This window comes from Panthera pardus, unplaced genomic scaffold, assembly GCF_024362965.1.
Source record: "Panthera pardus isolate Hobbes unplaced genomic scaffold, ASM2436296v1 HiC_scaffold_8, whole genome shotgun sequence".
In the NCBI taxonomy this organism is placed as follows: Eukaryota; Metazoa; Chordata; class Mammalia; order Carnivora; family Felidae; genus Panthera; species Panthera pardus.
This window is the reverse complement of record NW_026527013.1, coordinates 71,215,030-71,236,714: the sequence shown is the minus strand read 5'-3', so window position 1 is coordinate 71,236,714 and position 21,685 is coordinate 71,215,030.

Below are 21,685 nucleotides of genomic sequence, written 5' to 3'. Positions count from 1 at the left end.
TGGTGTCTCCCCATGCAAAATATTCCTGGGAATCCTTGAGGGATTTCAAGTCAAAAGCACCATGTCAGGGATTTCAGAATGGTGCAGAGGACTAAGGTCACTCTAACTGGTGTAGTGTCTCCATTTGAGTCTCCTTCCCGGGTGACGACAGATAACTGCGTATTTCCTCATGCATGTGGATAGTGCCCAGGAATAAACAGTGGCTTTGCAAACGAGATTTAAATTCTGGATTTACCTCCCATTAGTCATGTAGACTTCCACAAATTATTTCAAATCCTTGAGACTTGGTTACCTTATCTTAAAATAAGATAATGCTCCTTTATCGAATTGTTGAAAATATTAAATGAGGTGACATATTGAAAGCATCTCAGTGCCTGATGCAGAGTGGGACTCAATCAGTTGCACCTGGCTAAGAAGTTTAGACCTTCTTTCTCCTGATTAAATATTCATAGGTTCTACTCCCTTAATTATATACATATACAATAACATATATACCATATATATAAAATACATGTGATAACATACATCCATCAGGACTTCAACTAAGTGAAAAAGAAGAACCATATAGAGCACAAAAACTGCCAAAATCGACAGACTAAACCACAAGTAGAGGCCTTGTTTTCTTTTTTTTTTCTTTTTTAAAAATTTTTTTATGTTTTTTTTAATTTTTTAATTTTTTAAAATTTACATCCAAATTAGTTACCATATAGTTAAACACTTCTCTTCTAATAAGGTATTAAAAACTATAAATTTCCCTCTAAGCATTGCATTAGCTGCACCACCAATTTTTTGATTAGCTATATTTTCATTGTCATTACATTCAAAATATTTTCTTTTTAAATATTTTTTTAATGTTTTTATTTACTTTTGTTTTTTTTGTTTTTTTATTTTTTTTTTAATTTATTGTCAAATTGGTTTCCATACAACACCCAGTGCTCATCCCGAAAGGTGCCCTCCTCAATACCCATCACCCACCCTCCCCTCCCTCCCACCCCCCATCAACCCTCAGTTTGTTCTCAGTTTTTAAGAGTCTCTTATGCTTTGGCTCTCTTCCACTCTAACCTCTTTTTTTTTTTCCTTCCCCTCCCCCATGGGTTTCTGTTAAGTTTCTCAGGATCCACATAAGAGTGAAACCATATGGTATCTGTCTTTCTCTGTATGGCTTATTTCACTTAGCATAACACTCTCTGGTTCCATCCATGTTGCTACAAAGGGCCATATTTCATTCTTTCTTGTTGCCACGTAGTACTCCATTGTGTATATAAACCACAATTTTTTTATCCATTCATCAGTTGATGGACATTTAGGCTTTTTCCACAACTTCCACAATTTGAGAGTGCTGCTATATACATTGGGGTACAAGTGCCCCTATGCATCAGTACTCCTGTATCCCTTGGGTAAATTCCTAGCAGTGCTACTGCTGGGTCATAGGGTAGGTCTATTTTTAATTTTTTTGAGGAACCTCCACACTGTTTTCCAGAGCGGCTGCACCAATTTGCATTCCCACCAACAGTAGAGGCCTTGTTTTCCACCAAACTACCTAGTGGCTTACTAAAAGAAGTAAACCTATGAATCTTTTTCTCTCTTCCCTTTCTTTCTTTTTTCTCTCTCTCTCTCTCTTTCTTTCTCTTTCTTTCTTTCTTTCTTTCTTTCTTTCTTTCTCTTTCTTTTGCTGCTGACCTAGAAATAATGCATGATGTCCCCTTTTCATAACTCTGTACCAACCACAATACAAGCATGGTGAATATATGACCAAACAAGTCATATATTCTAAACAAGACCATATATTTGGTCAAACATTTGACCAACAAGTACAAATGTCATCCTGGATAAGCTGGAGAAACCCACAGTCAAGGTACGGAAACAGTACGACATAAATAAACAATCCTAAGTCCCTTTTATTTCTGCCTTAATATACAATTTTTTATATTAATATAAAATAAATATTAATCTGAAATATTATTTTTTATTGAGATATAGATGACATAACATTGTGTAAGTTTAAGATGTACAATGTGTTGATTTGATACGTTTATATATTGTAATATGATTATCACCATAGCATTAGTTAAATCCTCTGGCACACCACATAATTATCATTTCTTTTCTTGTGGTGAAAACATTTAAGTGGTGAGAACATTTAAGAGTTAGTCTCTTAGCAACTTGAAGACTGTAATACAGTATTGTTGACTATAATCACTAAGCTGTGCATCAGCTCTCCAGAACTTACTCATCCTCTAGTTGCAACCTTGTGAACCTACCTTATTTGCTCTCTTTGCTTCACATGAAAGTCCCTAGTAAACAATGAAATTCTTCAAAGTCACGCAGAGAAGGAAAGGAGGGGCCACAAGACACATACTCTCCAGAAGGGAAAATAATTGGTCCCGGATGAAGGCCAGGGAGCTGTCTTCTAAAAGCATGGGTTTTGTTGGGAAGAGAACCCTTCATTTTCAAGCCATAGACACACACGTTCTTGTAAGGCTGGAATGGGCAGGCCTGTTGGAAACCTGACTGGTGCCAGAGGTTGGGTAAAGATTGGCCTGAGTGGCAGAGTTGCAGACATGGGCTTCTGGTGCAGGCCTTACTGTGAATGATGTTCCCAATGGAGAGGTCGGAGGGTCTTTATCATTCTTTTGAGTAATGTGCAGTCCTCTGGAAACAGGATGGCTGATTGGATAATGACGGTGCTCAGAAATGCTATGATGTACCTGTCCTCATCTGAAAAAGGATCAAATATATCCGTGTGGAGGTTATATGAGTTTCTCACAGCTACTGTAACAAATTCCCATAAACTTAGTGGCGTAGAACAACAAAAAGTTACTCTCTTAACAGGTCTGGAGACCAGAAGTGCAAGATGAGTCTTATGAGGCTAAAATCAAAGTGTTGGCAAAGCTGGTTCCTTCTGGAGGCACTAGCGGGGAATCTGATGCCTCTTCCAGCTTTTGGTTTGTTGCCAACATTCCTTGGTTTGTAGCTGTATCACTCCAGCCTCTGCTTCTGTCTTCACATTGCCTTCTCTTCTTCTATAACCAGATCTCCCACAGCTTCTCTCTTTTTTTGTTTTAATTTTTTAAAATGTTCATTTATTTTTGAGAGAGAGAGAGAGAGAGTACAACCGGGGTGAAGGGCAGAGAGAGAGGGAGACAGAACCCAAAGCAAGTTCCAGGCTCTGAGCTGTCAGCACAGACCCCGATGCGGGGCTCGAACTCATGAACTATGAGATCACGACCTAAGCCGAAGTCGGCTGCTTAACCGACTGAGCCACCCAGGCATCCCAGCTCCTCTCTCAGGAGGACACTTGTTATTACACTAGGCCCTTCCAAATTGTGTAGGATAATCTCTCCATCTCGAGCCTAATTTAATCACATCTGCAAAGTCCTTTTTGCCATATAAGTCAGCATTCACTCGTTCTAGGGATTAAGACCTAGATATCTTTGGGGACCGTTATTCAGCATACTACAGGTATAGAAAATAAACTTTTGGGGCATCTGGGTGGCTCAGTCGGTTGAACTCAGGTCATGATCTCATGGCCCGTGAGTTCGAGCTCCGCATCAGGCTCTGTGCTGACAACCCAGAGCCTGGAGCCTGCTTTGGATTCTGTGTCTCCCTCTCTCTCTGCCCCTAACCCACTAGCATTCTGTCTCTGTCTCTCTCAAAAATAAGTAAACATTTTTTAAAAATTTTTAAAAAAGAAAGAAAATAAACTTTTGGGACTACATCTTCAATGGCTGAGGGCTTGCCTGGTGCTATTTCTCTGACAGAGCTATATGTATATATATATTTTTTTTACATGTATCAATAGTTCCTTTTATTGCTAATTATAAATATGCACACATTGTTTATTCATTCTCCGGTTGATATTTTTCCAATTTGGGGCCATTAAGATTAAAGTTTCTATGAATATCCACATACAAATCTTTTTATGGGCATACACAATCATTGCTCTTAAGTAAATACCTACGATTGGGGTTTATGGATCATAGAGAAATGAGTAACTAGAACAGAAACTGCCAGCTTCCCAAGTGATTGTGCCAAGTTCGCTCTTACCAGTAATGGGTGGGAGTTCCAGTTAACTCCATATTCCCACTAGCATCCGGTATTGTCACTCTTTTAGATTTTAGCCGTACTGGTAAATGAGGATGTATAACATTCTCTTTTTTTTAATTTTATTTTTTATTTTTTAAAATTTTAGATAGATTAGTTAGATATAGTGAAACAATGATTTCAGGAGGAGATTTCTTAGTGCCCCTTACCCATTTAGCTCATCCCCCTGTCCCACAACCCTTCCTGTAACTTACCCTCAGTTTGTTCTCCATATTTATGAGTCTCTTCTGTTTTGTCCCCCTCCCTGTTTTTATATTATTTTTGTCTCCCTTCCCTTATGTTCATCTGTTTTGCCTCCTAAAGTCCTCATATGAGTGAAGTCCTATGATTTTTGTCTTTCTCTGACTAATTTCACTTAGCATAATACCCTCCAGTTCCATCCACGTAGTTGCCTATGGCAAGATTTCATTCTTTTTGATTGCCGAGGAATATTCCATTGTGTGTGTGTGTGTGTGTGTGTGTGTGTGTGTGTGTGTGTATCCATTCATCCATCGATGGCCATTTGGGCTCTTCCCATATTTTGGCTATTGTTGATAGCACTGCTATAAACATGGGGGTCCATGTGTCCCTTCGAAACAACACACCTGTATCCCATGGATAAATGCCTAGTAGAGCAATTGCTGGGTCATAGGGTAGTTCTATTTTTAGTTTTTTGAGGAACCTCCCTACTGTTTTCCAGAGTGGCTGCACCAGCTTGCATTCCCATCTGATGGGGATACATTAATGGGCCTCTTGATAGACTCCATGTGGTATTAGGAAGTGGACAAGTGAGTCCAGAAGTGTAACACTTTGGATAATGTTCTCTAAAACCTCAGTTGGTTGTGTCCGACTCATGGTCATGAAATCGAGCCCTGCATTAGGCTCCATGCCAAGTGTGAATCCTGCTTGTGATCCTTTCTCTCTGTCTTTCTCTGTCTCTCTCCTGCTCTCTCAAAATAAATAAATGAATATTTTTAAAAAATGCAAAAGAAAAGAATGAGAAAGAAAGAAGGAAAAATAAAGGAAAAAGAAAACAAAGGGAAGGAAAGAAGGAAGAAAGAAAGGAAGGAAGAAAAATTGTGGGGTAATAGTCATGGTTGTAGATCATGGGTCTAGATTGTCTGTGTACTCAATCTCTATAATGAACAGAGAAGTTAAATTGATGAAGATACATGACCAACATTCAAGGAAAGGTTGAAATTGTCTCTGTTATAGGAGAGGTACATTGTACAAGAGAATACATTGTAATGGTATCCTAGGGCAGAAATAGATGTATAAATTCTTTGAGAGTCCAAGGCTCATCATTGACCTATTACTGAATAGTGATACATTCATTCAAGAAATATTTATTGAGTACCCACTGTGTCCCAGGCCTTGGGATAGGTAAGTGTACAAACAGATGAAGATCTCCACCCTTGTATGATAATAGGGAGATTAGAACCAGAAGGTACCATGTCTGACATAGGTCCAATAGAGCTTCCATGGACCAACAGAGGCCCAGCCACAGTCCTTGGATACAGCCTTTTCCTCCAGGAGGATATAGCCTTCTGTTTTGGAGACTCAGCTCTCTGCTCCTGGATGGATCTCAGCTGGGAGCTGTTGTGAGTAAACATTTGTTTGCTGCCCTTACTCGATCACTGCCATCAACTGTTACACAGTCTCAGAGGGTTGAAAGCTTCCCAGTCCAGAGGGTTTCTTGAGGTTCTCAACTTACCTTTGTTATCTGCTCCTCGGTGTGGGATGCCAGGTCATTGACAATGTCAAAATTGAACCTTCTGAAGAACATGGCCCACATCACCTGACACTGGCTGAATTTTAGGTACATGTAACCATATACACTGTAACCATTTAAGGGAGTGCCTCTGAGCCATTGAGGGAGTCCAGCTTCACACATCCAACATTCTGCCTTCCTGATAAAACTGTGCATTCTCAGCGTGCCTGGATGGCTCAGTCAGCTAAGTGGCCCCGGTCATGATCTAGTGGTTCGTGAGTTCGAGCCCTGCAGTGGGCTCTGTGCTGACAGCCCAGAGCCTGGAGCCCACTTCAGATTCTGTGTCTTTCTCTCTCTCTGCCATTCCCATGCTTGTGCTCTCTCTCTCTGTCTCTCAAAAGTAAACAAATGTTTTAAAAAATAAAAAATAAAAAAACCCCAACAACCTGTGCATTCCCTCCTCAACAACCTCAAAGGAGGATCTGTTCCAGGGGTAACAATGAACAATCTGCTGCATATGGCCATGCAAGCTATGCCCTATGTAGCTCTAGGGGACAACTTTTGCATCATAGTGGATATGAAAAACACCTCCCAGAGACATGTAGTGCACAATTGTACGTGGCAGTCCTGAGGGAAAAGGCCCCAAAACATGTTTCTAGGTCAAAACACAGACAATGAGGGCTGAGCTGTCAGAGTTCTCGGTCCCTGGAGCTAGATCATCATGGAGTTCTCCACTGAGGCCCTTGTGAACACAGCCAGAGCCACAGATTCTCTGGAGTGTATCCTGACATGGTGCTGGAGGTAGAAATTTACTAGTGATAAGGTGAGGACTGGGTGTGGTAGATGTCACGTTCAGGTTTCAGCTGGGTACCCCTCGAGGAAACCAGAAGTGTTCTAACAGTGGATGTCTAAGTTCCCTTCGGAAAATGAAGAGGGATCCCATTCTGGAGGCTTTATAGGGAGGCTTATGTTGGAAGAATGAATCTAGATAAGAGCTGAGTATTGAGACGAGACCCAAAAAACCAAAGCAGGGATTGAAATGAGTCACCAAAGACAGGCATCGAAGGTGAGGCCATGACATCAGAGAATCGGAAAGCCAAAGAAATAAGAACAAGAAGCATGAGGTGTGCTGGGGCACTCCCTAGGTTTTCATACTGGAGCACTATCGGAAAGCATTAATCTCGACCGCCGGCTCCATTTCCCAAATGCAGAAACAAGAGCCAGAGTGCAAGGGCCTTGCCGAGAAAAGGCAGGACTGGAGCACGTGCCGGTTTCCAATGAATCACTCCTTTCTCTTGTATTCACTAAATAGTCAGCAGACCACACATTTCCCAGAGAAATGGGTCAGCATCCCTAAAACCAGCACCTTCAGAGAAAGCAGATTATGTCTGTCAAGTTCCTCAACTCCTCTCTAAATTTCCTATGGATCTTTCCTACCTCTCAGTCACTGGCTGATGGCTGTCCAGGCTTCCGGTGAATATCTGATTAATCTGAAGATATGTTAGCCTACATCCCGAATAGTTTTTCCCTTAAGATTTTTATCGCTCTCAGGTAAGTTTGAGAGTTTGCTAAGCTTGCAAAGTTCTCTTACTTTCCCAACAGTGAGCAGGTAATTCAAGGACAAACGTCGATTTCACAGCAGACCTTCATGCATCTGCCAAGGCCTCACACACAGTGTTTGTGGTCTGGGGTCACCGATGGGAAGTTGACAGAGAACAGGTGGGGCAAAGGACAAGATCTGGCTCACAAATGCTCTTAGGGAAAAGGAGGGACAAGGGCAAATGGTGACTTATAATGTTTCCTAAGTAGCATGGGTACACATTCTGATCCCAAATATCTAAGATGAAGGATGGCCCGCCCCTCCCCACCAAAGCTGATGAGAACACTAGTGAGAACAAACTGATTTTTATTTACACAAACATTCCTCAGATGGAGAAATGACGTGGGTGTTTTAACTACAAAGTCCTTAGCACATTGGCTGTTGGCAGTAACTTCAAGGAGCCACTTCTGACTATTTTTTTCCATGTTTCCATTCAACATTTTAGTTTTCTGGGCTTGGAGAATCTCTGGTCCTTAATCAAACATAGAGACTCTCTGGGCTAATAAATCTCAGTATGGAGAGATTGACTGACTGAGGTGTGGGAAACATGGAAGGACGGTTTCTAGTGCCTGAGAAAGTATGGATGTCAGGAACACAGCAGCTCGCCACACTGATTCAGAGGGAAAAGTCTTAATGACTTTCCAGACATTAGTGTAAGAGCCAGGATCTGCATTTGCCACACTGGCTTGCTCTTCATCCTCAAATAAAGCTTCCAGTTTTGAGGTTGACTCTTCCCTCCAGCTACGCCCTTCCTTGCTTCTGTCATCTGTCAACTACCTTTCTCTACTGCCATGGTCATCTAGACATGAAACCTGAACGCTTCCTTCCAACATATGGCCTGAAGGAATGGGAAGGGGTACCAATGGTCAAGATAACAACCATACCAAACTCCATCCTCACATCCATTGGCTTCAGCTACCCACTCTCTGGTCACTCCAGGGACCTGGCCATCACCGAGAGCAACTCCACTTGCGAAAGATGAAACTCCAAACTCCATCCCTCTGACCCACATTCTCCTGTTCCTTGATGTTTCCCATAATTGAAGCCTCTTTGTTGTACTTTTTTTCACCTGCCCAGTCCACAGCCCAGGGCTGGTCCCCTAAACGCTCTCACCTTCTCTACCACCTGGGCTGCTGATGGACCGGAGACAACCTCGCCCATTCACTCCATCTTCCACTGAATCCCCAGGTCCACTGCTGGTCTTTCACTTGTCCTTTTCCACTTCTTCTCCATTCCCCTCTCCCCTTCAGCAGCTAACCTTCACTATCTCCCTCAGGCACCCCTGAGAACGTCAGCTCCTGTCTCATCAAGACAGTGAGGATTATCAGGAGTTGGTGGCCCCAAGTTTCTGTTTGTCACCTACAAACCCATATGGCAACCTTTTAATCCTCTTCAAAAGAGGGGGTGTCTCTTCTCTTCTTCCTCAGTGACTATCCTTTTGTGTCTGTTCTTGGTCACACTTAATCCCATTTTGTGAAGGATATAGTTAAAACTATTCTCTCTCTCACAGCTTCACCCTCTTCAGAGTTGATGACAATCTCCCCACACCCTATCACTATCTCCCCTCTAATGCAGAATCAAAGTTGAAATGCAGTTTTGTGTTTTTTCACTCAAGAAGTATTTATTGCGAACCTAAGGGTTACCACCCACTACAACAGGCACAAGAAATCTGTTGGCGAAGAAGACAGACATGACTCTCTCCTTCAGGGAGCTTAGGGTCTAATGAATGAGAGGGATGATATATAATGAATATAAAATGGGCATATCGTGACAAATATTAAAAGAGCTAGAAAAGGGAAGCACAAGCTGCCATATGAGCTTGTATCAGGGTACAGCTCTTGGGCCCAGGGGCAGGGGGTTCTCTCTCTGAGAGCATAGGTTTGGATGTCTGAGTCAAGGATGCCTGCCAGCCCACCCTCTTAATAGCTGGTTATTTCTTTCTCTCTCTCTCTCTCTTGTTTTAAATTTTAATTCATTTTTGAGAGACAGAGGGTGAACAGGGGAGGGGCAGAGAGGGGGGGACAGAGGAACTGAAGCGGACTCTGCACTGACAGCAGCAAGCCAGATGTGGGGCTCGAACTCACAAACTGTGAGATCGTGACCTGAGCTGAAGTTGGCCACTCAGGTGACTGAGACACCCAAGTGCCCCTAACCGGTCATTTCTTAATCTTGAGCCCCAGCTCTCCTCCAGCTCCAGCTCCAGCTGCCCATACATTTCTTATTTGGATCTCTTTTTAGAATAGTCCACATTTCTACATTCTTGGCTCCTTTTTCCCCCTCAGCCCACAGTCATATGGCTTCTATTTCAGCTCTGCCTCCAGATCGGCTCTAACCAGGGCCATTCATGACCTCCTGGCTCCAAACACAAAGATGCTTCCCTCCCAGTCTGTGTTAAAATGGAAATTCATTAAGACTGCCCCCAAAAGAGTAACCGTATACCTTGCTAAAGTAAACAGGTTTAACATCTCCGAGTCTGATGAAATTAGGAATGGAAAATAGGCCATAACCATAAGCGTAGAAGTTTTTAGATCAAAAGAGAATCATATATCAAACATTTTTGTACTTAATTTAAAGATCTTAATAGAATAGACTAATATCTAGAAAAATACAAATTATCAACAATGACTTAAAAAAAAAAAAAAACCAAAAACCTAAATTTAAGAAATGATATCCTCAGAGAATTGCCTTGAGAAGTTTTGCATTTTTTTCCCCCAAATGCCTATAAATTACAGAGCTTGGGCCAGCGCCATCCAGTGGGGCAGCCACTAGCTCTGGATGACTATTGAGGACTTAAAATATGGCTCAACAGAACTGAGATGATCTGCATGTGTTAAGTATACAAAGATTCCAAGGACCAGGGATTACCAAAAAAAAAAAAAAAAGTAAAATATCTCATTAAAAATTTGTATACTGATCACACATGGAAATGATCATTTTTTATTTGAGGGGTTTAAATATGTGATTAAAAATTAATTTTACCTTATTTTACTTTTTTAAAACTTTTTTAATGTGGCTACTAAAGAACTTAAAGTTACATATGTGGCTGGCATTATATTTTATTGGACAGTGCTGGTCGAGTAAAAGAAGGGATATACAGCAAATCACCGTGGATAAGTAGCATAAAAGGGAAAGCAGTATTGAACACGGTATTAGTGATACCTAACACTGTGAGTTTCCCGTGTCCCAGTAGCATGCTAAATATTTTATATAAATTATCTTATCTCTGGTCTCAGAACAACCCCCACAGGCTGATAACTCCGACAATTATTTAATTTTTTTTAATGTTTATTTATTTATTTATTTATTCATTTATTTTTACCGTTTATTTATTTTTGAGACAGAGAGAGACAGAGCATGAACGGGGGAGGGTCAGAGAGAGGGAGACACAGCATGTGAAACAGGCTCCAGGCTCTGAGCAGTCAGCACAGAGCCCGACACGGGGCTCGAACTCACGGACCGCGAGATCGTGACCTGAGCCGAAGCCGGATGCTCAACTGACTGAGCCACCCAGGCGCCCCTGTTTATTTATTTTTGACAGAGAAAGAGAGAGAGAGAGAGACAGAGCATGAGTGGGGGAGGGGCAGAGAGAGAAGGAGACACAGGAATCTGAAACAGGCTCCAAGCTCTGAGCGGTCAGCACAGAGCCCGACGAGGGGCTTGAACTCACAGACCGCGAGATCATGACCTGAGCCGCAGTCAGATGCTCAACTGACTGAGCCACCCAGGTGCCCCATAACTCTGACAATTATTAACAGCATTTTGCCATGACCTTACCCAGGTGATGCAGCCAGCGATGACAGAGCTGGCCCTCCCATCCAGGTGTGCATCCCCTGGGTCATGTTCTCTTCACCTTGGTGCCCCCCTCACCTTTGCCCACCAGATAAGGATGTAGAAGGCACACGTACAGCACCGTTCTCTTTAATGCATGAGCTTTCTTAAGCTGCCTTGGCTGTCGAGTTTCAGGCCAATTTTCTCATGTTCTGGGGTCAGTTCACAGCCATGACAAGGGAAGAGCTGGGTGCCACATCACCGACTATGAGGAACATAACCCATGACATGTGTCTCAAAGGCTAAAGGGAGACCAGAAATGTCCCCAGGGCCAGGCAGGCCCACACTCAGCCTGCTGGTGGTTTGACCATTGGGATTCTATTTGCATTCGCTCTGTCCTCCCAGACAGGAACAGGCCTTTTCAAATGGGCTTAGCTCTCCAAATCCACTCAAAATGTCACAAAATTAAATGAATGGTTTCTTAGACACCATGGGGAGTAGAAACCCAATAGCAAAACACTAATGGTTTCCTTTGCAGGAAGCCCCTTTGAGGATAAAAGAATTCATCTAAGAGTCAGACCCCTTCCTGGCTGGGGTGTCCGTCTGTCAGATGACAAGCCGTGGGGAGTCAACAGCACCCTCACCCCACTCCATCTGTGATCCCAAAGAACAAGAGAGGAGCTGGCCAGACGGAAGCAAATCCTGATCCTGTGATTTCAATTACAGGGAGGTGAAAAAATTATTTGATATCTGAGCTTGCTAAAGGCTCCCATTCCTTCGTCTCCAAAGATCTTTCCTGCTAAACTGAACAAAAGAGGAAAAAGAAGTTTCGATGCATATTGAGGGGAAGGGGTAGCGGAAAGAAAGCGAGCACAGCAGGCGGAGAGTTGATGACAATGCAGACAAAAGAAAGAATTTCTTAAGATTCTTTCTAAGAAATGGGATTCGCACTGTGCCCTTTCTTTTATTAGGACATTTCTCCTCCTTTCCCTTGCTCTGTATCTCTCACGCCAAGAATTAGATTTGGGTGTTTGAAGCGATGTTGATAGCACAGAGTTGGTTGTTAGTCTCAAAGATAACGTCACTTCGGCCTCCTCCACGTCTGGACAAATGTGAGAGCAAACCTGTGGCCGCCCTGGCTTGGGTCCCAACTCAGCCCCTGGCAGGTATCCACCACTGTTATCCTGGACACTGAACCAGCTTTTGGCAACACTCTCCTCTACACCTGAATGAAGAAGCAAGGCCTTTATTAATTGCAGCCCTTGCTGAGGGAGACTTCTCACCAGTCCCAGGCTGTACGTTATACTAACTATGGAGTCCAGAGACCAGCATCCAAACCTGCCTTGACCTCGAGGAGCAGGAGGGTGAAGTCATCCAAGCTCTCTGAGCCAGTTTCCTCAACTGGCAAATGGAACAAGTCAAAACTTACCCAATAGGACTGTGTGAGGTGAAAACACATATACATTACTTGGCTCACAGTAAATGGTCAGTACTTTGTATCTCTAGAAATCAGTTTTCCTCCCTGTAAAGAAAGAATCACCATAAGCAAGGCTTTTTGAAGTAAAATCCCCTGTTCCGTGCAAGCTCCAATTACAGCATCGAGTAATGGTGAAACAGATTCACCTCCGTGTCCTGCTGCTGGTCCAGCCTTGTCAGCATTTTCTCGAACTGCCTCTTCAGCTCTGTGTATAGTCAATAAAACTGTTACATCACTGTTCAGTGATGAAGGAGAGTAACCTCAGGTTACAGGGTGGCTGAGAAAAATCATCTCATTTCTAGTGTTCTGCTGTCCAACGTAGTTACCACAAACATGTTGCAGTGCAAAGCTGTGTAACTACAATAATAACCATTACATAATTGGAAACGATAATACTTTAATATAGGAACACATGAGGGGGAATTAGCCATGTAAAAATTCTGGCATGTTTGCTCTAAAAATTAAGTCATGCTACCTTAGAGTCACGCATTATAAATTTGGTCTCTTCATCTGGGCTGTAAACTTGCCAAAGGCAAGAACCCTTTCCAACATCTGTGAGCTTCCTTCAGCATCTGCCACTTTGGGCTGGCAAACAGTGGTTGCCTAATTAACATTTGTTATTTGGCTGATTGATTGATTAATTAAAAAGCAACGACGATTCTTTGTCTTGAGGCTTCCAAAGCTGAAATAAAGGGGGCATGATTTTCCTTATTGCCCGGAGGCCATGATCTCATGGGCTAGGAGTTTGGGCGCCATCTTTGCGTGACAGTCATTTCAAAGGAACCCCTTGCTCAAGACCAAAGGAAGCCCACTGGAAGCTGGGAACTGGAAACGGTGCACCTCGCTCTGACCCTCTTGCAGGTACAGACTCATCTCCCTGCCTTACTTCTCCACCAATGTGTGTAAGCTGCTCGCGTCAAGACTCTGCAAAACAAAGCTCAGACCCGCGTTTGCAGTAAATGTAGGCTGATGAACAGTCAAGCCCAGGGTAATTAATGGAGACTCATCACAGAAGTTCCCAGAAATATCAAGGAAATTCCAAAAATCTCAGGAGCTGTGATGAGCAAAGAGCAGAGGCAGATTGGGGTGTCAGGAATATGGGTTTGGTTGTAGGGCCTATTAGAACAATCTCTGAACTGAGTCGGCCTGGGTTCCACAACTGGCTAACATGGCAAAAGCCTCACAGGGCTTTTGTGTCTGAGCAAGGCCAGGAGCAGCCCTGTTTTCGGGGCCCAACCTTCCCAGGCCACCTGCTCTGAGTGTGCCTGAACCAAGTCCAATTCTGGCAGCTATTGAAACAGGGCTCTCTGGAGACTATGATGGGTAGGGGTGGGGAGGGAGGGAGAGCCAGAGGACTTGCCGAGGCTCCTCCACTCCTCCCATGCACCCACACCAGCCTGACCTCCACCTGACTGTGGCTGTCCTCCTGCGTCCTGTGGCTGCCTTCATGCATCCTCTGGCTGCCAGATCCCACCTAGCCCATCTTGGAAGTGGGCTGGAAGCACCTGTCACCCAGGCCAGCAGCCCTCCACCAATGACTGAGAGGAGGGAGTGGTAGAAACACCTTAACTCTCACACTTGGGTGAGGTAACTCTCAACTGCATGATCCACACTGGCTTCCAGAATTCCCCAGTGGGATTGAGCACCAATCTTTCCTGGGGCCACCTCCAAAATAAACTACTTGCACTCACATCCTCGATGCAGGTTCTGTTTCTGCAGCTTAGCACAAACTGTACCTTCACAGTTGACAAATGCCACATGGCCACACGGCAAACGGTGAGGAACAGGTGAAGGACGTGCTTGTCTGTCACAGAGCCTGTAGGATGTGCATGTAGAAATCAGACTGCTCAGAGCCAGCCAAAGCGGGGAATACAAGCGAGAAGTTCCCTGCCTTGCCTCCCTCTCCAGTGGACAGCAGGCATGGAAACACACCCCAGTACCCTGTGAAAGATGCCAAGCCATGGAGGCCCTCATCACTATCTCACATGCCTATATTCCCATTCTTAGTTCCTTACCAAGTGAAGGAGAAATCCATGAAACTGTCTCCTTGATAGAGATGTACTGACAAAAAGCATGATGCATAGAACTGCCGTGAGAAAGACCCCGGGTCTTTCTTGTGCTGACTCCAAAATGGCACAGGGGGCAGTGATGTGCCAACAGACCAAGTCAGGCACGTGGCTGGAGAAGGGCTGTGAGGTCTCAGCCAGGCTGCACACAGGGAGAGCTCTCAGCGCACAGGATCGGCTTGGAGTAGGGCACCTGTGGCCTGTGGGCGTGTGGGCTCAGGCGACAGGGCGTCTGGCTGACTCTTTGGTTTACAAGGAAGTATCACTACGCAAGCACCGAGAGTGCTGCTTCGTGCTGCAGAGACAGCAGAAGTCTCCGGATTTAGTGGAACGGCCGGGGACCATGCATTGTCCAGAACAACTCCAGACTTCAGAGCTGACCTAAAATGGGAAGAATCTCCCAGGAGATGTCTTTAGTTCACATTTCATTGTCACTTTCCAACAGGCCTAGCTGTTCACTTCTGTCCTTTGAGAAATGGACTGCTGTTAGAACTCTCTTTTCTGCTTTGCCTTTCTGGCTAGACTTTTCCACGCAACATTTTTTTGGTGGGAAGTGGAAGAGTGAAGGCTCCTCTAGCTTCTAAGTTCTATCAGGACTTTTCTTCATGGGGAGAATCTGGTTTTATCATCCTTGATGTTTCTATATGTGTGGTCCTCTTTATTATAAAACACAGGTAACTCAGGGCACCTGAGTAGCTCGGTAGGTTGAGTATCTGACACTTGATTTCGGCTCAGGTCATGATCCCAGGGTCGTGAGATCGAGCCCCACATTGGGCTCTGCACTGACAGCGCAAAGCCTGCTTGGGATTCTCTCCTTCTCTCTCTGCCCTTCCCCCACTCACTTTCTCTTGCTCTCTCTCAAAATAAAGAAATATAATGTTAAAAAAAATTAAAACATCCACAATTCTAATTCCACAGTGTGTTCCAATCAAACTAATTTATATGTTTTCTTTTTCATAAAGTCACGGACTGAACAGTTCGTCCACATACTGTGATACATCATCACTCCTTCAACTGAGTGGCTCCTACCTACTTCTGGGTTCCCAACTCTGTTGTCTGGCCTGACCAGCCCAGGTAGTCAGTAAAACCTAGAGGAAGGGCCGCATGTGGCACATTGTATTTCTAATAAAAGTCATTTCCTCTTCGTGGTTCGATTTTGTTATTTTGCCTACACGGAAGTAGAACATTTCACGCCCACTGAAGGAAACACACAAGACAATGTCCAACTTTTATTAGCACAGACATCCAGGCAACAGCAAATGGGATGGGGTCTTTTCTGGACCACGGGACAAGTGCTGTAGCTATGACAGAGGGAAAGACAGAAAAGACTGGGACTACACCAGGCACCTTAGCTTTGGGTAAGCCTCCAGATCACACAGAGGGAGAGAGTTTCAAAGAACAAGCCTATCCCTTGACGTCCCCTGGGGATATTTTATCATTTTTTTTCTATCTCATCAGCTCTTATAACCAATGAATACTCCTTCCTGAACTTATGATTCTGGATATCCATCTATCTTCCAGGGAGAAGGTTTAAATCGGAGCGGTGCCTGTTTAAAATCACACCGACAAGCCTTAATTCATTTCTTTAAGTCTACCTGAAAAAAAAAAAATTCTCTCTTGCCTCAAAGATATCAAGTTCCTGGGTTGACTGTGACTTGGACAGATGTGTGACAGGTCAGTGCCTGTGACTGAGAAATGTGTCAGAGCCCCTTTCTCCTCATTCAACATTTTAGAGCCAAAATCAGGAGTGTGTGAGGCTGTGCCTGATTTCTCTTTCTGTTTCTCAGAACAAACTCAGGGCACGTTTTTTTTGGAGAAGGTTGAAGGAATATGATCCAAGCTCGTCTCCTGAGAGAGCAGTTTTGTTCTTTGACTGCTTCTGATATGAAGGTGGATGTATGCCATTCCTGTGGATTGCATTAAGAACATCCTCAAGCAGATTCTCCCTCCTTCTCCCTCTACCCCTCCCTCTCTCACCCACTCGCACGCTCTCTTTCCCTCTCCCTCCCCCAAAAAATAAATAAATAAAAGAATATCCACAAGCAGACAAGTTAGGGAAGACTGAGGACCACCAGGGCTTGGGGTTTATTTTAATTTTGCTCAACCTCTGAAAATAAATGCATTAGCACATTAATTTTCAAAAAAATCACTTGATTCCTAAAAGTGTAATAAATTACATAATTCTGGAATAGGCAGTGATATTCCCACTGCCTACTCGGCTAAAGAAGGAGGCAATTTTTTTCTCAAATTACTATTTTAGTACAAAGATTCCAACTGGATCTATAACTTTTTGCAAAGCTGAGAGTAACATTCTGCATTTTTCATCTGTAAATATTTTGAAAGCGCTGACCCATTTCCCAACAGTTTATGGCAGACCAGTTGAAACTGCCACTTCTGTGCACAGGTGCAATTTAAAACCAGCTTTTAGGGACCTGCGTGGCTCAGCTGGCTAAGCGTCCAATTCTTGATCTCAGCTCAGGTCTTGATCTCAAGGTTGAGTTCATGCCCACTGTTGGGCACTGTGCTGGGCACAAAGCTGACTTAAAAACACATAAATAAAAAATAAATAAAGCCAGCCTTTATTTGGACCTAGGTAGTATATAATTCTACTTCTTATGTAAAGTTCATGAATTAAAATAGGCATGTTCCCCGATGTCCACATCGTACTTAGTCTTGCAAAAACTTTGGTGACAATATAATCATTACTTGTATGTTTCAAATCCTCCATTATAAAATTCCTTAAGAAAATCTGGTAAGCTTCCCTCCTCTGTGAGAGATATAGAGGTTATTGCCTATATTGGGATTAATATTTATTTAGTGACTCTCATTGTCTTCTCTAGACTTCCCTGAGTTTCAGTTCAGATAACAAAACAAAACTCCAAAGAAACTATAGCCACTATAAAACAAAGTTTACTGGAAAAACTCAAGTGAAAAGCCATCTCCTGAAAATGGCAATTACTTAAGGAACAGAAGTTGTAAACCTAATGCTGACCTGCATCTAGAAATAAGTTTATGACAAGGTAGGCAGAAAGTGGCCTTGTCACCTTTTGAACATCAAGAAAAGGTCATTGGGATCATCATCGTTAGGAAAATGGGACCAAAAATATTCACATCATGAGTCCATCGTATGAGAGTCGAGACTTTAAGTAGTTCCTAATACTTTGGAGTGGAATGTTACTACGAAAAGCAATTCTAAATAATCCAGGTAAGAAGGAAAAAAGATTTTGAAAAAAAAAAAAGCCAAAAAACAAGAACGGTTGTAATAATTACCTCAGGAAATCTCCAAGGAGCCCAGGTTTTTAGGTGATATGTTGTTAATATGGGTTGACATCATAGAAAATATTCAAACATCCATTGAATATTCTTTGAGGTTGGGACTGATGCTATGATTTTGCAATTATATACTTTCATAATTGTAGTTTCAAGTTGAAACAATGCCCATGGTTTCAAAGACTCTCTTATCTTAGATGTATAATCCTGACCAAATTTCCTTGTCTTAGAACATTCACTGACTCCTCACTTGACCCATACTGAATAAAAGTTCAGTTCGTATAAAATGAAAACTTTGGAAACCTAGCTGATGCCAGCAAGCCAAGCTAATGCCAGAAGTTTTGAATTTTAAATAGTAGAGAAATGGAAAATGCTTCCATGATGCTTCCATAATAGGAGCATCTATTCTCACAATACAGGGTAGTGCCATGCCTCTGTGGCAGAAAACTATACTCATATATAGATCCACGTATCTTATTTGCCATCATGGGCTTCACCAAGATCCTTTGGCTCATTCCATCACCCTAGATGTCTAAACAGTATCTTTAGCTCACTAACATACCTCTTAACCTTACACACACAGACCCACTTTTTTATAATATAAAACTAATCCTTAGCCCGAAATCCCACTCTACTCTTCTACTTTGTGATGGAAGTAGGTTCCTGAGTAAGATTTGAAGACTTGTTTTGCCTGAACTTAAAGTAGTTGGAAATAATATCCAGGATATGGAAATAACCTCAGTGTCTATATAATTCAGCGTTCAAAAACGAAGAACTTCTGCTATTTACAACATGGAGGGAATGTGAGGGCATTATTCTAAGTGAAATAAGCCAGACACAGAAATACAACTACTGTATGGTCTCACTTATGAGTGAAATCTAAAATACTGAAATTCATAGCAGCAGAGAGCAGAATGATGGTTACCAGAAGCTGTGGGGAGGAGAAAATGGGGAGGTCATGGTCAAAGAGTACAAAGTTTTATGCAACATAAGTAAGTTCTGAAGATCTATATTATAGTGCCTATAGCCAACAATACTATATTGTACACTTACAGTTTTCCAAGAGGGCAGATCTTACGTTACATGTTTTTACAACACACACACACACACACACACACACACACACACACATACACACATAATACACACATACCAATAAATTAGTAATAATAATAATAATGGTGGGAGTGTGAGGAACTTTGGGAGGTTATGAGTATATCTGTGGATGATTTATGGTTTTTGTTGTTTTTATGCTTATCCCTCAACTCATCAAGTTGTTACATTAAATATGTATAGCCTTTCACATGTCAATTACACCTCAGTAAAATGGTTAAGAAAATAAAAGTAGTTGAATCAATCTGCTCAGATATTGCCCCTTTGCTTGTAGTCTCATTGCAGCCCTCAAGGTTTATCAGTAAAAGGTTTGAAAAGTTAAACTTCAGGGAAAACATTTCTCCCTAACACCTAGAACAGAGCTGCACTAACTTGTCTGCTCCCATGTCCTCTGAGCCCACCCCCAAATGGCCTTCTAACAAGGGGGAAGAAAGAACCAAGGCAGAGATATGCCTCGTTTAGAAGAGAGAAGGACCAGCCTTCTCATTATAGCTGTCTGTGGGAGGAGAAATGGAGAACCAATCCAAAGAGGGAACATAATCCAAAAGATCCACCAGAGCATGATTTTCAAGTAGGATATGGGGGTCAATAGGTTTATTATCATATGTCTAGAAGTTTTCCATGAGAGTGTTCCCTTAGTTTCATTTTTATGTCATCTGTAACCTAAAATAAATAGGCAATAAACATATTCTAAATTTCCTTGTTAATCATTTTGCAACTGAGTATTGCCACTCTATCCCAGTCCCTGCATTTCTTCTTATATGTACAAAATCCATGGGCACAAAGTCATCACCTAAGTGATATCATTTAAAAGATATTTAAACTGTGTTTTGCTGAACCTCAGGAGCACAAGACATCCACACCCCTTCCAGTGTAAGAAGCACCACAATCTTGTCTTTTCCCTGGTTTTCTTCTATTTGCAATCTTCTATCCCTGCTCTATAAAATCTATTTTCTTGTGACAGTGGTTTCATTGTATCCCTGGAGCTTAGGTGTTCTTTGACTCCTACGGGGATAGTGTTGACCAGAAAAGAGAATGAAATGGGGAGTGGAAATAAGAAAAACGTTCCTACTAGGGTTGAGAATCTCTAGCCAAATAACAATTTAGCTTAAGATCTTAACAAACAAAATGATATTGTTTGAGAATACATTTGGACTGTTCCAGATAGATCTAATGGCACCTTAAAAGTGATACCAAAATACTAGATTTTCTACTTTACTTGGACAAAAAAAAGCCTATGTTTTTGAAAGAAAAGAAACAAAAATGCATGTTTTATTTTGTTAACTAACCGAGAGTGATCAGCAAGGTAGTAGCAATATAAGTCTTGCTTCTAAGATCCCTTAGTTCCCAATTAAATATGCATGTGCGGACATCTTTCTGACAAGTGCAAAGACACAGTGAAGTTACTTTCTTGCCTTATTAGTCGCATCAAAATATTGACTTCAGAGTAAAGAAGGAAAAACAAAGCTAATCTATCAATTTGGTAACTCTAGAAAAATGACTCTGATGTGCCAGTGCCTGCTGTAGTTTTCTTTTTCTTTTTAATGTTTGTTTATTTATTTTTTGAGAGAGAGAGAGAGAGACAGAGAGACAGAGCGTGAGTGGGAGAGGGGCAGAGAGAGAGGGAGACACAGAATCTGAAGCAGGCTCCAGGCTCTGAGCTGTCAGCACAGAGCCCAACGTGGGGCCGGACCCACAACCCGGAGATCATGACCTTAGCTGAAGTCCGACGCTTAACCGACTGAACCACCCAGGTGCCCCTGTAGTTTTCCATTAAAAACAAATGCAATACTAGGCAAACATATACAAAAGCTTCTACATTAATGATATAGTTTAAATATGGCCCAAGGACCAAGAGTGTCTGCAACATCCAGGAACTTCTTAACAATGCAAATTGTCAGACCCTTCTTTATTTTTTTATTTGATTTTTTAAATTTAAATTCAAGTCAGTTAACATAGTTTAGTATTGATTTCAAGAAGAGAACCCAGTGATTCATCACTTCCATATAACACCCAGTGCTTATCCCAAAAAGTGCCCTCCTTAATGCCCATCACTCATTTCGCCCATCCCCCACCCACTTCCCCTCCATCAACCCTCAGTTCTCTGTATTCAGGAGTCTCTTATGGTTTGCCTCCCTCTCTACTTTTATGTTATTTTTTTCTTCCCTTCCCCTATGTTCATCTGTTGTGATTCTTAAATTCCCCCTAGGAGTAAAATCATACGTTATTTGTCTTTCAATGACTGACTTATTTCACTTAGCATAATACACTCCAGTTCCATCCACATTGTTGCAAATGCAAGATTTCATTCTTTTTGATTGCCGAGTGATATTCCATTGCACATATATATATCACATCGTCTTTATCCATTCATCAGTCGATGGACATCTGGGTTCTTTCCATAATGTGGCTATTACGGATAGCACTGCAGTAAACATTGGAATGCATGTGCCCCTTCAAATTAGCATTTTTGTATCCTTTGGATAAATACCTAGTAGTGCAATTGCTGGGTCGCAGGGTAGTTCTATTTTTAATTTTTTGAGGAACCTCCATACTCTTTTCCGGAGTGGCTGCACCAGTTTGCATTCCCACCAACA